The sequence below is a fragment of the Felis catus genome, chromosome D4 (assembly GCF_018350175.1).
Source record: "Felis catus isolate Fca126 chromosome D4, F.catus_Fca126_mat1.0, whole genome shotgun sequence".
NCBI lineage: Eukaryota > Metazoa > Chordata > Mammalia > Carnivora > Felidae > Felis > Felis catus.
This window is the reverse complement of record NC_058380.1, coordinates 6,533,714-6,548,178: the sequence shown is the minus strand read 5'-3', so window position 1 is coordinate 6,548,178 and position 14,465 is coordinate 6,533,714.

Below are 14,465 nucleotides of genomic sequence, written 5' to 3'. Positions count from 1 at the left end.
GGGGCAGAGAGAGAGAGGGAGACACAGAATCTGAAACAGGCTCCAGGCTCCGAGCTGTCAGCACAGAGCCCGACACGGGGCTCAAACTTACAAGCCATGAGGTCACAACCTGAGTTGAAGTCAGACACTTAAGCGACTGAGCCACCCAGGTGCCCCTGTATCCTTAGCTTTGAAAAGACAACTTGCAAATATATCCAGGGGAATAAAGCAGAACATGAAGCAGCAACACACCTCTAAAACAATGTTACTTGTGATGAACAGTACAGGAAAATAAGTGGTAGGTAAAAAATGAAGCAGCATCAGTTATGCATATAATATAGCAGGTGGGTATTTAATATATTTGAATCAAATCAATAATCTGGGAAATGTTAACCTAGAACCAAGATTGCAAATCTATTTTGTATGATGTTGAATGACCCAGAGAATTACACCAGCTAAAGCCATACTACGAACTGTTCACACCTAGCAGTTCAAAACTCTCAGAACTCATCCTATTTTCTCCCCAAGAGTTTCTTTTCCTAAGTCTTAACTTAGTCTTAACAATGACAACACAATTCTCTTAAGTCATCAGAGCTCAGAACCCCCGAGTAAAAACCTTTGACTATGGTTTTTATCTCTTGCACTCTCTTTTCATTCTTTCTTCTCACTGTCTTCTTCACCAGTCCCCTGTAACTTCATACCTGGACTATCGTAATAACCTAATTAGTCTTCCTACATTCTCAGTCCTGCACATCACTGTCAGGTCTTTCTTCCCATAGCACAGTTTTAACCATATCCCTTTTCTGCTCAGGCTTTACACCTCTTCCCATTTCTTAGAGCATGAAGTCCAGCACCCCAGACTGTCACTAGAGGCAAGCCATAGTTTAGCATCAATAGGTGTAGGGCTTGCCCTGTGGGTCGGAGAGGAAGAAAGTGTTTCCCCCCTTTTTAAAAGACACAATCCTTTGACCACCTTTTCCACTTGGCTCCTGATATTACTTTCACACTGCTTTCACTAGCATCTTTTAATCATAATCTTAACAACCGTTATGTCAACATACTTTAAATTACTGAAAAAGTACCACTTTTCAGGAGAATTATGCCCAGGAGGGATAACTCCCTCTGTTCTCCCAGAAACTAGGCTTCTGTCATTCCAAGTCCTCCAACATGAGTCCCAAACTGACTTACCTAGATTTATCTCTTAATACTCCTCAACAGTAATTTCCAATCCAGCCAAACTGGTTTATTCACCATTCATTCCCTGAAAGTATCTTGTACTTTCAGGACTAGGGAGGTGTGGAAAGAAATGGAAAAAAGTAGAAATGGGTCCAACTGATGGATTGGATGGAAGAAATGACAGGAACAAATCAAGAATGTTTCCTTGGTTTTGGTTTATGGATGAGCTATTTATTTATGTGGAGGAGGAGGGAATTTGGACAGAATTCCATTTGGGACATGTTAAGATGTCTATTATTTTTCCAAGTAGAGATGTCATGTAGGTAACCATTTAAAATAATGGATGTAGTTAAGGTAACATAAGGAAGTGTTGTTACAGAAAGGAAATGAATAGAGGATCGGGACCTGAGACAATCTAATATTTAGAGGTTAGGTTGAGGATGAGTCAGCAAAGAAAGACAAAGAGTGGTCAGTGAAATAAGAGGAAAACAAGCAGGGTCGAATTTCATGAAAGCAAGAGGAATGGGTTTAAGTGGGAAAAAGTGGTCCGGCATTTTAAATGCGTTTACTGAAGCATCAAGTAATAGGAGCTTTGTGAATTGGCCACAGTGAACTGATGGGTAAATTCAGTATAGTTGGAAGACAGCTTCCAGACTGGATCAGGTTGAAGAGGTTATGAGGTTGGTAAGGAAGTAAAGACAGTAACTGTAGATCACTCTTTGAGAAGTTTCTACATGAAGGGGAACGGGAAAATAAAGTGATAGTGGGCAAGAAGAGAAAATTCTTGATTTTTATTTGAGAGATAGTACATCAAGTTTATATGCTGATGGGGTGAGCCATGAAGAAAGAGACCGATGGAGTGAGAATTTTAAAAGGAGTGAAATTTTGAATGGGATCCAGAGCACAAGAGAAAAATGAGTCTTTAATACATCAAGGACACGTCTCCATTTGTAACTAGAGGGAAGATGGTAAAATGGGGTAAATACAAGTAGGTTTTAGATTTGGTAGTAGAAACACGAGAGCATTTTCCTCTGATTAACTCTATTCTCACTGAAGTTTAAAGTGAAATTACTAGCCAAAACTGGTAATTTGATGGTACACCCATGTCTGGTTTGATTACCTTTTTTTTTTTTTTAATGTAGCTAAAATTTCTGCTTTTGGCATGATGGAGGATCTTGAACCAGATGTGCCCTTCCCCTATAAGCAACTAGAAAACTGGTCAAATAGGAAACATCTAAATACAGACATTGGATAATTGGCTCAACTGTGATCCCTAAGGGAAGGGAAATAAATGATGTGAGCCTTACGATAGTTTCAGCAATAGAAGGTATCTAGACTGAAGCACAATGAGAAAAACAACAACAACAAACCAGTCTCACTGTCCTGTGGGTTACTATCAGGCAGTATAACATCTGTGCCCTGGAGTCCCAAAATAAAAGGGGAAGGGAAATTTAAAAATGATTTAAAGAATGAAATTTTCTAAATTCCAAACAATAAGCCTACAAAGTCAAGAAGATCATGAATCTTAAGCAGAATGAACATAATACATCAGGGCACGTTATAAACTGTTAACTTAGAATTATATTTTAAAAATCCTTAAAGATTTTTTAAGAAAATTAGGGGCGCCTGTGTGGCTCAGTCGGTTAAGCAACTGAGTTCGGCTCAGGTCATGATCTCACGGTTCGTGGGTTCAAGCCCTGCATCGGGCTCTCTGCTGACAGCTCAGAGCCTGGAGCCTGCTTCGGATCCTGTGTCTCCCTGTCTCTTTGCCTGTCCCCCACTTGTGCTCTCTCTCTCTCTCTCTCTCTCTCTGTCTCAAAAATAAATAAAATGTAAAGAAAATCAAAGGTGAGAAGATCTATCCACTTACTTGTACTCCCAGAAATAATAAAGGATATTCTTCAGACAGAAAATTACACCACATGGGAACTTGATCCTACAACAAAGAAATAAAGAGAGCCTTTGGTGAATATGAGGGCAAATATAAAATGTTTTATTTCTGATTTCCATGAAAGAGAATTGGATTGAGCGGAGCCATCCATCCCCCACTTTCCAGTGCTGCTCTCCTCCTTCATTCCACTTCTTCCACCCCAATGGCCATGGCCATTCTTGGCATCCCCTATGAGTGATGACATCTCATCAGGGCAGACCATAGAGATCCCGAGCTTCAGTGCTGTCGCAAAAAAGATGGTGGAGCACAAGAAGATCAACAACAGTCTTAAACAGTTAAGGGAGCAATTGAAAGAACTTACCGATCAGTATGAAAAGTCTGAAAATGACCGAAAGGACCTACAATCACCCAAGTCGGGTCAAACTGCGTCAAGTACTTAGAAGTTAATTGAAAAATTTGTTGTTAAAAAAGCCAAAATATATTGTCAGTTGTCATGGTTAGCTTGAAAAAAGCGGCATCCAGGAACAAGAGTTGCTTTGGATATGATTACATCGATATTTGCCAAGATTCACTGATCTTACAGCATGTCTCATAAGGATGTAAGGAATATTTCTTTTTCTGAGGTGGAGGGATTATCTGAACAGATCAGAGAATTCAGAGGCAATACAAGTACCTCTTACAAACCTAGAATTATTCCAGTATAGGAATAATATCTCCAAAAGGCTGGTTGTTATCTGGGCCAACAGGAAAAACACTAATGGCAAGAGCTGCTGTTAGCCAACTGGAATGCAATATCTTAATCGTAGTATACAGTTGTACTGTAGACAAGTACACTGGTGAAAGCGCCCATTTGATCAAAGAAATGTTTACATTAGGAATCATCAGACATGCATCATTTTTATGGATTTAAAAAAATGCCATTGGTGGATACTGGTCTCCTGGAAGTACTTCAGCTGATAGGTTGAGAGGACTTTATGAGTTCCTCAAATGGATGGATGTGATACTCTGCATAGTTAAAATGATCACGGCTATCAACAAGTACAGTGGATTCTGCTTTGCTGTCTCCAGATAAATAGAAAAAATATACATTTATTTATAAGCAAGGTTAGATATCCCCCAAATCTACGGAGGTACCATTACAAAGCATGATAAAATAGATTATTAGAAACATTTATGAGGTTTTCAGATGGCTGTAATGGAGCAGACCTGAAAAATGTTTGCACTGAAGCAGGCATATTTATAATTCATGCCGATCATGAGTTAGTAGTATAGAAAGACTTCATGGAAGCAATCAGAAGTAGCTGGTTTTGAGTAGCTAAAGTCTAGGTTGGACTACAAACCTGAATTCCAAGAAGCTAAAGTATCAATTGGATTGGAGATTTTTGATGGCTACATGACACATTGGCTTAATGTAATAATCAGTTATAGATGTATGTATGCGATGGCAATAATGATGAAAAATGTATGAATAAAAATTATTTAAAACAAAGTAATGAAAATTTATTATGCAATTTGTAATAGATGTAGAGTAAAAGATATAACAAATAGAAAAGACAGGAGGGAGAAATTAAATATATTGCTGAAAAAGTCTTAAACTGCCTGTGAAGTGATATATTATTATTTGAAGGTAATCTGTGATAAAGATGTATATTGTAAGCTCTAGAGCAACTACTAAATATCAAAATTATCTACTAAATATCAAAAATTAAGAGAAATAGCTAAGTAATATAGGAGATAAAATGGAATTATTAAAAAAAATCACCCCAATAGAATGCAAGGAGAGAAAAATAAAGATCAAATGAGACAAATACAAAATGGCAGGAGCGTAGATTTAAACCCGAATCATATTGATAATTAAATTAATCAATGATCTAAACATTCCAAATACAAATCATATTGTCAAATTCAGTGAGAAGGCAAAAACCAATTACATGCTGTTCACAAGGGACCAATGTTAAAGATGAAGATACGTAAGAAGTAAACAGGTGGAGGGGTACCTGGGTGACTCAGTTGGTTAAGCATTGGACTCTTGATCTCAGCTCCGTTCTCAATCCCAACATTGTGAGTTCAAGTCCTGCAGTGGGCTCTGCACTGGGTGTGGAGCCTACTTCAAAAACAAACAAACAAAAAAGATGGAAGAATTATATACAATGTAAATGCTAATCAAGTTGGGAGTGACTATATGAATATCAGGAATATGATAAAGGGAGACATAATAACCAAAAGCAATTTGTCAGGAAGACATGGCATGCGCCTAGTATTATCAGCATTTTGAAAGACATGAAATATAAGTAATCTAAAAGGACAAATCAACAAATACACAGTTCTAGAAATTTCAACACTTATAATTGACAAAACAGTAAGATGAGAGCAAGATCAGTAAATATATAGAACATCGAACACAATGCAAATCAGCCAACTTGACCTAAATGACATTTATAGAACACTCCACCCAACGAGAGCAGAATACACATTCATATCAAGTACACATAGAATAATCATCAAGATGAAGCATTTGCTGAGCCATACAACAATTCTCAACAAATCTTGAAAGATTAATATTCTTCTCTGTCAACAACATAACAAATCAATAAAAGGAAGATATTCAGTACATGCTGTGAAACACAGGACACTTAAACTGAGTCAAAGAAAAAATACAAGAGAAAATAAAAAATATTTTGTAGGTGCACCTGGCTGACTCAGTTGGTAGAGCACATGACTCTTAATCTCACGTTCATGAGTTCAAGCCTCATGTTGGGCATAAAACCTACTTTCAAAATAATTGTAATGAAAACATAAAAATACGTATGCAGGTAAGCTGTGATAAGTGACATTTATAGCTTTAGATTCCTCTATTAATAAGGAAGAAAAGTATAAATAACATCAGAAACAAGAAAACAAAGGACATTTTTTAAATGTCTTTCATTTATTTTGAGAGTGAGAGCACAAGTGGGGGAGGAGCAGAGAGAGAGAGAACCCCAAGAAGACTCCATGCCTAGCACAATGTGGGGCTTGATCCCACCAATGTGAGTTCATGACATGAGCTGAAATCAAGAGTCAGGGGCTTAACCAACTGAGACACCAATTGCACCAGAAATTAAATTCAAGTAAGTAAAGAGGAAGAACTAAAGCTAGAAGTATAATTCAACAAAACAAAACAAAAAAAAAAAAAAAAATGAAGGAATACAAGTGAGAGCAAAAGCTGCTACTTTGAAAATATCACTACAGTTGATAAACTTCAGGTAGAATTATCAAGAGAAAAAGTTTAAAAGGACATAGATGACCAAAATCGGTAATTAAAGAGGTTATCATTCATACCCTACTAACATTTAAAGGATCATGAAGGAAATATGAACTTTATGCCAATAAATATGACTAAGGACTTAGACACAACTGATTTCTTGAAAGAAAAAATGCCAAATAGACTAAAAAATTTTTAACTTAAAAGGATGCCTGGGTGGCTCAGTGTTTAAGTGGCCAACTCTTGATTTCAGCTCAGGTCATGATCTCACGGTGACATTGAGACCCACCTCAGGCTCCATGCTGACAGCACAGAACCTGCTTGGGATTCTTTCTCCCCCCACTCTCTCTGCCCCTTCCCTACTCACAGTCTCTATAAATAAACAAAAAACAAACATTAAAAAAATTATAGTTAAAAACTTGAATCCAAAGTCTCTGTAAATTTCAGGAATTAAAGAAGAAATACGATAATCCTACACAGATTCTTTATGAAAATAAAAGCCAACACTTCCCTACTACCTTCACGAGGCCCCCATTACTCTAATACCAGAAACAAAAAGATAAAAGAAAACTATACACCAGTATTTCTTATGAGTATTGACACAAAAACCCTTAATGGGTAGCAAAAAGATCCAGGAAAAAGGGAAAAAATATGATATGAATATGTCACCACAGATACTTTAGATTTTATCTGAGGAATACAAAGTTAGTTTAACCTTCAAAAAAAAATCAATGAAATATACACCATATTGACAAGATAAAGAAGAAAACCTATATAATCATCTCCTATGCAGAGAGAGCAGTAAACAAATTCAATACTCATGATAAAAAACCCTCAGCAAACTGGGAATAGAAGGGAACTTTTTCAATTGGATAAAGTGCATCTGCAAAAATGAAGCTAATATCACACTTAGTGGTAAAAGAATGAATGCTTTCCCCCTGGGACTGGAACAAGGCAAGGATGTTCACTCCTTAGTCTACATTGTACTGGAGGTCCTAGGCAATGCAATGAGGAAGAAAACAGAAATAGAAGACCTCATGTTGGAAAGGAAGAAATAAAATTGCCTCTACCCATAGATGACATTATTTATGTAGAAAATCCTAAGCAATTTACAAAACAAAAACAAAACAAAACAAAAAACCTACTAGACCTACTAAGTGAATTTATTATATTGTAGGATGACCAAAATACAAAAATTTACTATTTTTATATACTAGCAACAATTAAAAAGTAACATTATTCAAAATACCACTTAAAATAACATAGAAATAAAATACTTAGGGATACATTTAACAAGATATTTGTAAGTACTGTACATTAAAAACTACAAAATCATGTTGAAATTGAAGGCCAAAAAATGGTCTACGCTATTTTGTAACTTTTAGTGTACAGTACTTACAAATATCCTGTTAAGTGTATCCCTAAGTATTTTATTTCTAAATGGAAAGACATACCATGTTCATACATCAGAAAACTCAATTCTCGAAATGATCTGTAGGTTCAATGCAGTACCAATCATAATCTCAGCAGAAAGTTATACAAATGAACAAATCTAAAATTTATATGGAAATAGCAAGGACCAAGAATAGCCAATACAATTTTATTTATTTATTTATTTATTTATTTATTTATTTATTTATTTATTTATTTATTTATTTATTTATTTAAAGTACTCTCCTTGCCCAATGCAGAGCCCAGCAAGGGGCCTGAACTCACAACCCTGAGTTCAAGCAAGACCTGAGCTCAAGACCTGATCTGAGATCAGGAGTCAGACACTTAACCAACTGAGCCAAACAGAAGGCACCCTGGCAATACAATTTTTAAAAAAGCAAACAAAGGTGGGAGGACTTAGACTACCTGATTTTAAGACTTAAAATAAGGCCATAGTAATAAGACAGTGTAATGTCAATATAAGAATAAATGTAGAGATTAATGAAATGGAATACCGTATCATAAATAAACCCACTCATACGTATGGTCATTTGATTTTTGTAAGATATGCCACGGTTACTGGATGACAGAACAGTCTTAAAATTAATGTGCTGGAACTACTGGTTAGCCACTTGGAAAAAATGAACCTTGGCCTCTATTTTCACCATACACAAAAATGAACTCAAATGGGTTATAGACCTAACATAAAAGCTAAAACTATAAAACTTCTAGAGGAAAATTTAGAATATTGTAAAAAAAATTGCAAAGATTTGCTAGCTACAAAATGCAGAGTACCCCAGTTATAGGAGAAAAATTGATAAATTGAACATCATAATTTAAAATTTCTCTTTTAAAGATACTTCAAGGAAATGAAAAGCAAATCACAGAGTGGGAGAAAATATTTGCTTTTCCTATAGCTGACAAAGGACTTGTATGAAGAATTTATGAACAGGCAACAACCTCTTTGACTCAGCTGCAGGAACTTGTTACTGGACATGTCTCCAAAGGCAAGGGAAATAAAAGCAAAAATGAACTATTGGAACCTCATCAAGATAAAAGTTTCTGCACAGCAAAGAAAACAATTAACAAAACTAAAATGCAACCTACAGAATGGGAGAAGTTATTTGCAAATGAAGTTATCAGAAAAAGGGTTAGTATCCAAAATCTATAAAGAACTTATCTAACTCAACACCCAAAAAACCACACCTAATCCAGTGAAAAAATGGGCAAAAGATGTGAACAGACACTTTCACAAAGAAGACCTCCAGAGGCTGACAGGCACATGGAAAGATGTGCAACATCACTTATCATCAGGGAAATACAAATCAAAATCACAATGAGATACCACCCCACACCTGTCAGAATGGCTAAAATTAACAACTCAGGAAACAACAGATGTTGGTGAGAATGCATAGAAAGGGAACCCTTTTGCATTGCTGGTGGGAATGCAAGCTGGTGCAGCCACTCTGAAAAACAGTATGTAAAATAGTATATTAAAAATAGACCCAGCAATTGCACTACTAGGAATTTGTCCAAAGGATACAAAAATGCTAATTCAAAGGGGCACATGCACCCCAATGTTTATATAGCAGCACTATCAACAATAGCCAAGTTATGGTAAGAGCCCAAATGTTCATCAACTGATGAGCAGATAAAGAAGATATGGTGTGTGTGTGTACACACACACATACACACACGATGGAATATTACTTGGTGATCAAAAAGAATGAAATCTTGACATTTGCAACAAATGGATGGGACTAGAATGTATTATGCTAAGCGAAATAATTCAGAGAAAGATAAATGTATGATTTCACTCATGGAATTTAAGAAACAAAACGGATGAACATAGGAGAAAGGAAGGAAAAATAAGATGGGGAGGCAAACCATTAAGAGACTCTTAAATACAGAGAACAGACTGAGGGTTGCTGGAGGGGTGTTGAGTGGGGTGATGGGCATTAGGGAGGGCACTTGTTGGCGTGAGCCCTGGGTATTCTAGGTAAGGGATGAATCACTAAATTCTACTCCTGAAACAAAGCAAACAAAATTTATGAAGACCTCTTACAATTCATTCATAAAAAAAAACTAAAACGACACAAAATATTTGTACAAACACCTTATAAAAGGAGATGTGTGAATGGCCAATAAGCATATGAAAGGAGGCTCAACACCATTACTCATGAAGAAATGCAAATTAAAACCACAGTAAGATAGCACAACATCCTCACTACAGTAGCTAAAATTGAAAAGACAATGTCAAGACATATGTAAGTCAGGATCCAGTCTTTTGCACTTTATGGCTAAATATATTCAAAACTCAGGTTTGTAAAAGATATAAACGTAAAAATTTGAAAGACTGATAATACTAAGTGTTGGTGAAAAGGTGGGACAACTGGAGCTCACTTTGGAAAATCACTTGACAATTTCTTATGAAGTTGAATATACATTTATCATATGCCACAGCATTGCCACTCCCACAGATTTACCCAAGAGAAATAAAAACACGTTCACAGTAAAACTTGTACATGAATTTCATGGCAGCTTTATTCCTAATGTAATGGAATGCTACACCAAATTGAAAGGAACAAATTACTGATTCGTGCAACAACACAGATGTATCTGAGAAACCTTATGCTGAGTGAAATTAACCCAGCATGAGTATGTACTGTATGACTCCATTTATATTCTACAAAAGGAAAGACATCCATACTGGTAATGGTAATCTGGGCCAGGATTGACTTACAAATGGGCAAGCCACTACTAAGCATTTGGAATTTCCATTTGAGATGAAATCCGTTTACTACCATCCTTGCCTTAAAACAATTCAAAACCACTTTCTAAACCAATTTCAGGGGCTTTATCACTCAAGCCCACCCAAGAAAACATGAATCACATCAGGTATTTGAACAGTAAATTTAACACAAAGAGTTAGATTTGTATTAGAAGACCAAAAAAGAAGTCAAATAGCAAAGTAACACAGAGATTAGAAAACAAAACAAAACAAAACAAAACAAAAAAACACATAAAACAAACTTTAGGAGGCAGCTACCATGCCTACACAAAGGAAAGACTTTAAGGTTATCAGAACATGGAAGCTTAGAGGAAGGGCACCCATGGAGTGGGGACCCAGATCTCTGAGGAGAATGTATTGTCTGCCCAGCTGGTGCTGGTACTACAGGGGCTTGGGGAAGGGCCCCCACAGAGATGGGGCTCACAGTTTTGAGGAAGGGGTGGCAGTCAGCTGGCATTGGTATCTCTCAGGGAAGGTGATGATGCTGGTTGTGGGAGTTGAGGATAAAATGAAAAAAGCTGTCACTGCTAATGGGTAGAAATGCTGCTGGGTGATTTTGAAAGAAATAGGGAGCAAGAGAGGAAAGGGTTCCCTCTAGTGCCCCACTGGCAGAATCTAACAGGAAGCCAGCTAGTAAAGGCAAAATGTGGTGTACAGGATCCGAGTAACAACGTCACAGAAAAATACAGGAGATTTAGGGCTGAGAGCCAACAATTACTAGCCAACAAATCAAAGTAGAAATCAAAGCAGAAACCAAATCAATGAACACCAAACAAATATGTGTGAATGATTTCAGCTCATGATTTTATTGACCCGAGGGTTATTGAACAAGATGCTGGGATCAAAATCTTGACCCAGCTCTACTAACTAGGAAATAACATAAAGGAGCCTCAAAAAGTTGCTTACTCTCAAAGTATCACAGCTTCCATTCATTTTTTCCTGCTTCAAGATTGTTCTAAGGAGTCTGTAAGAAAAATGTGAGTATTGCTTCCAAATGCACAAAATCATTGCTAGCACAATTATAAATATTACAAGGTAGACATTAAACCAAAGAACAAATTTAAATCATTCTAACATACAAAATATTAAAGTGAGTAGGGACATATACAGCTATGCAAATAACACACTTGGTTATTAATCTCATACTTTTCTAATTCAGACTTTTCATGTGTGTATAACAGTATGCTAATAAACTGTACTTTTATTCTTTTTATTGTTCTCAAGGTAGCTAACTTCTAACTAGCTTGAATCTAGCTTCAGGAGTAGATTCCAGTGATTCATCACTTATATGCAACACCCAGTGCTCATCCCAACAAGTGCTCTCCTCAATGCCCATCACCCACCCCCTGCCCCAACACCCTCTAGCAACCCTCACTTTGTTCTCTGTATTTGAGAGTCTCTTATGGTTTTCCCCCTCTCTTTTTATCTTATTTTTCCTTCGTTTCCCCTAAGGTCATCTGTTAAGTTTCTCAAATTCCACATATGAGTAAATACGTGATATTTTTCTTTCCCTTACTGATTTACTTTGCTACTTTGCTAGTTAATAATACTATTAAAAGTATTACTTTTAATACCCTCCAGTTCCATCCACGTTGTTGCAAATGGCAAGATTTCATTCTTTTTCATCACCAAGTAGTATTCTAGTATATGTATATATCCATTCATCAGTTGATGGGCATTTGGGTTCTTTCCATAATTTGGCTATTATTGATAGTGCTGCTATAAACATTGGGTGCATGTGCCCCTTCGAATCAGCACTCCTGTTTCTTTTGGATAAATTCATAGTGGTGCAATTGCTGGGTCTTAGAGTAATTCTATTTTTATAATTTTAGAGGAAGCGCCACACTATTTTCCAGAGTGGCTGCACCAGTTTGCATTCCCACCAACAGCACAAGAGGGATCCTGTTTCTCCACATCCTCGCCAACATCTGTTGTTTCCTGAGTTAATTTTAGCCACTCTGATTTGATGTGAAGTGGTGTCTCAATGTGGTTTTGACTTGTATTTCCCTGATGATGAGCATCTTTTCATGTGTCTGTTAGCCATCTGGATGTCTTCTTTGGAAAAGTGTCTATTCATGTCTTCTGCCCATTTCTTCACAGGATTATCCCTTTTATTTTGTTTTGTTTGATTGCTGAGGCTAGGACTTCCAACACTATGTTGAATAACAGTGGTGAGAGGGGACATCCCTGTCATGTTCCTAATCTCAGGGGGAAAGCTGTTATTTTTTTTCCCATGGAGGATGAGATTAGCTGTGGAACTTTCATGTATGATTTTTATTATGTTAAAGTATGTTCCTTCTATCCCAGCTTTCTTGAGCGTTTTTATTAAGAAAGGATGCTGTATTTTGTCAAATGTTTTTTCTGCATCTAATGACAGGATCATATGGTTCTTATCCTTTCTTCTATGTGATGTATCACACTGATTGATTTGAGAATATTTGTGTTGTATCACATATGTGATGTATCACACTGATTGATTTGAACCAGACCTGCAACCCAGGAATGAATCCCACTTGATCATGGTGAATAATTCTCTTAATATACTGTTGAATTTGAGTTGCTAGTATCTTGTTGAGAATTTCTGCATCCATGTTCATCAGGGATCTTGGACTATAATTCTCCTTTTTAATGGGGTCTTTATCTGGTTTTGGAATCAAGGTAATTCTGGCTTCATTGAATGAGTCTGGAAGCTTTCCTTTCATTTCTATTTTTTGGAATAGCTTGAGAAGAATAGGTATTAACTCTGTTTTAAATACCTGGTAGAATTCCCCTGGGAAGCCATCTGGTCCAGGACTCTTATTTGTTGGAAGATTTTTGATAACCAATTCCATTTCTTTGCAGTTATGGGTCTGTTCAAATTGTCTGTTTCCTCCCGTTTGAGTTTTGATAGTGTGTGAGTGTCTAGGAATTTGTCCATTTCTTCTAGATTGCCCAGTTTGTTGGCATATAATTTTTCATAGTATTCTCTAATAATTGTTTGTATTTCTGTGGTGTTGATTATGATCTCTCCTCTTTCATTCATTATTTTATCTATCTGGGTCCTCTTTTCTTTTTGAGAAGTCTGGCTAGGAGTTTATCAATTTTGTACAATCTTTCAAAAAACCAGCCCTTAGATTCATTGATCTGTTCCACTGATTTTTTTTAATTCTATATTGTTTATTTCTGCTCTACTTTATTATTTCCCTTCTTCTGCTGGCTTTGGGCTTTTTTTGCTCCTTTCGGAGCTTCTAACTCCTTTAGGTGTGATGTTAGGTTGTATGTTTGGGACCTTTCTTGCTTTTTGAGATAGGTCTGAAATGCAATGCATTTTCCTCTTAGGACTGCCTTTGCTGCATCCCAAAGGGTTTGGGCTGTCATGTTTTCATTTTCATTTGCGTCCATGTATTTTTAAATTTCTTCTTTGATTTCCTGGTTAAGCCATTCATTCTTTAGTAGGATGTTCTTTAACCTCCCTGTATTTGGGGCTTTCCAGATTTTTCCTGTGGTTGATTTCAAGTTTCATAGTGTTGTGATCTGAAAATATGCATGGTATGATCTCAATCCTTTTATACTTGTTGAGGACTGTTTTGTGACCCACAAATGGAGAACGTTGCATGTACACTTCAGAAGAATGTGTATTCTGCTGCATTAGGGTGAAAAGTTCTGAAGTTTGGGTGTTAAGTCCATCTGGTCCAATGTGTCATTCTGAGCCATTGTTTCCTTATTGGTTTTCTTCTTAGATGATCTGTCCATTGCTATAAGTGGGGTATTTAAGTCCTCTACAATCTTGGTATTGTTATCTGTACATTTGTTTATGTTTGTGATTAATTGGTTTATATATTTGGATTCTTTCCTGTTGGGGGCATAAACATTTATAATTGTTAGCTTTTCTTGATATCATTAATTGTGATGTATTGCCCTTCTTCATCTCTTGTTACAGTCTTTGTTTTAAGTTTGTATCAGTCTAGTTTGTCTGA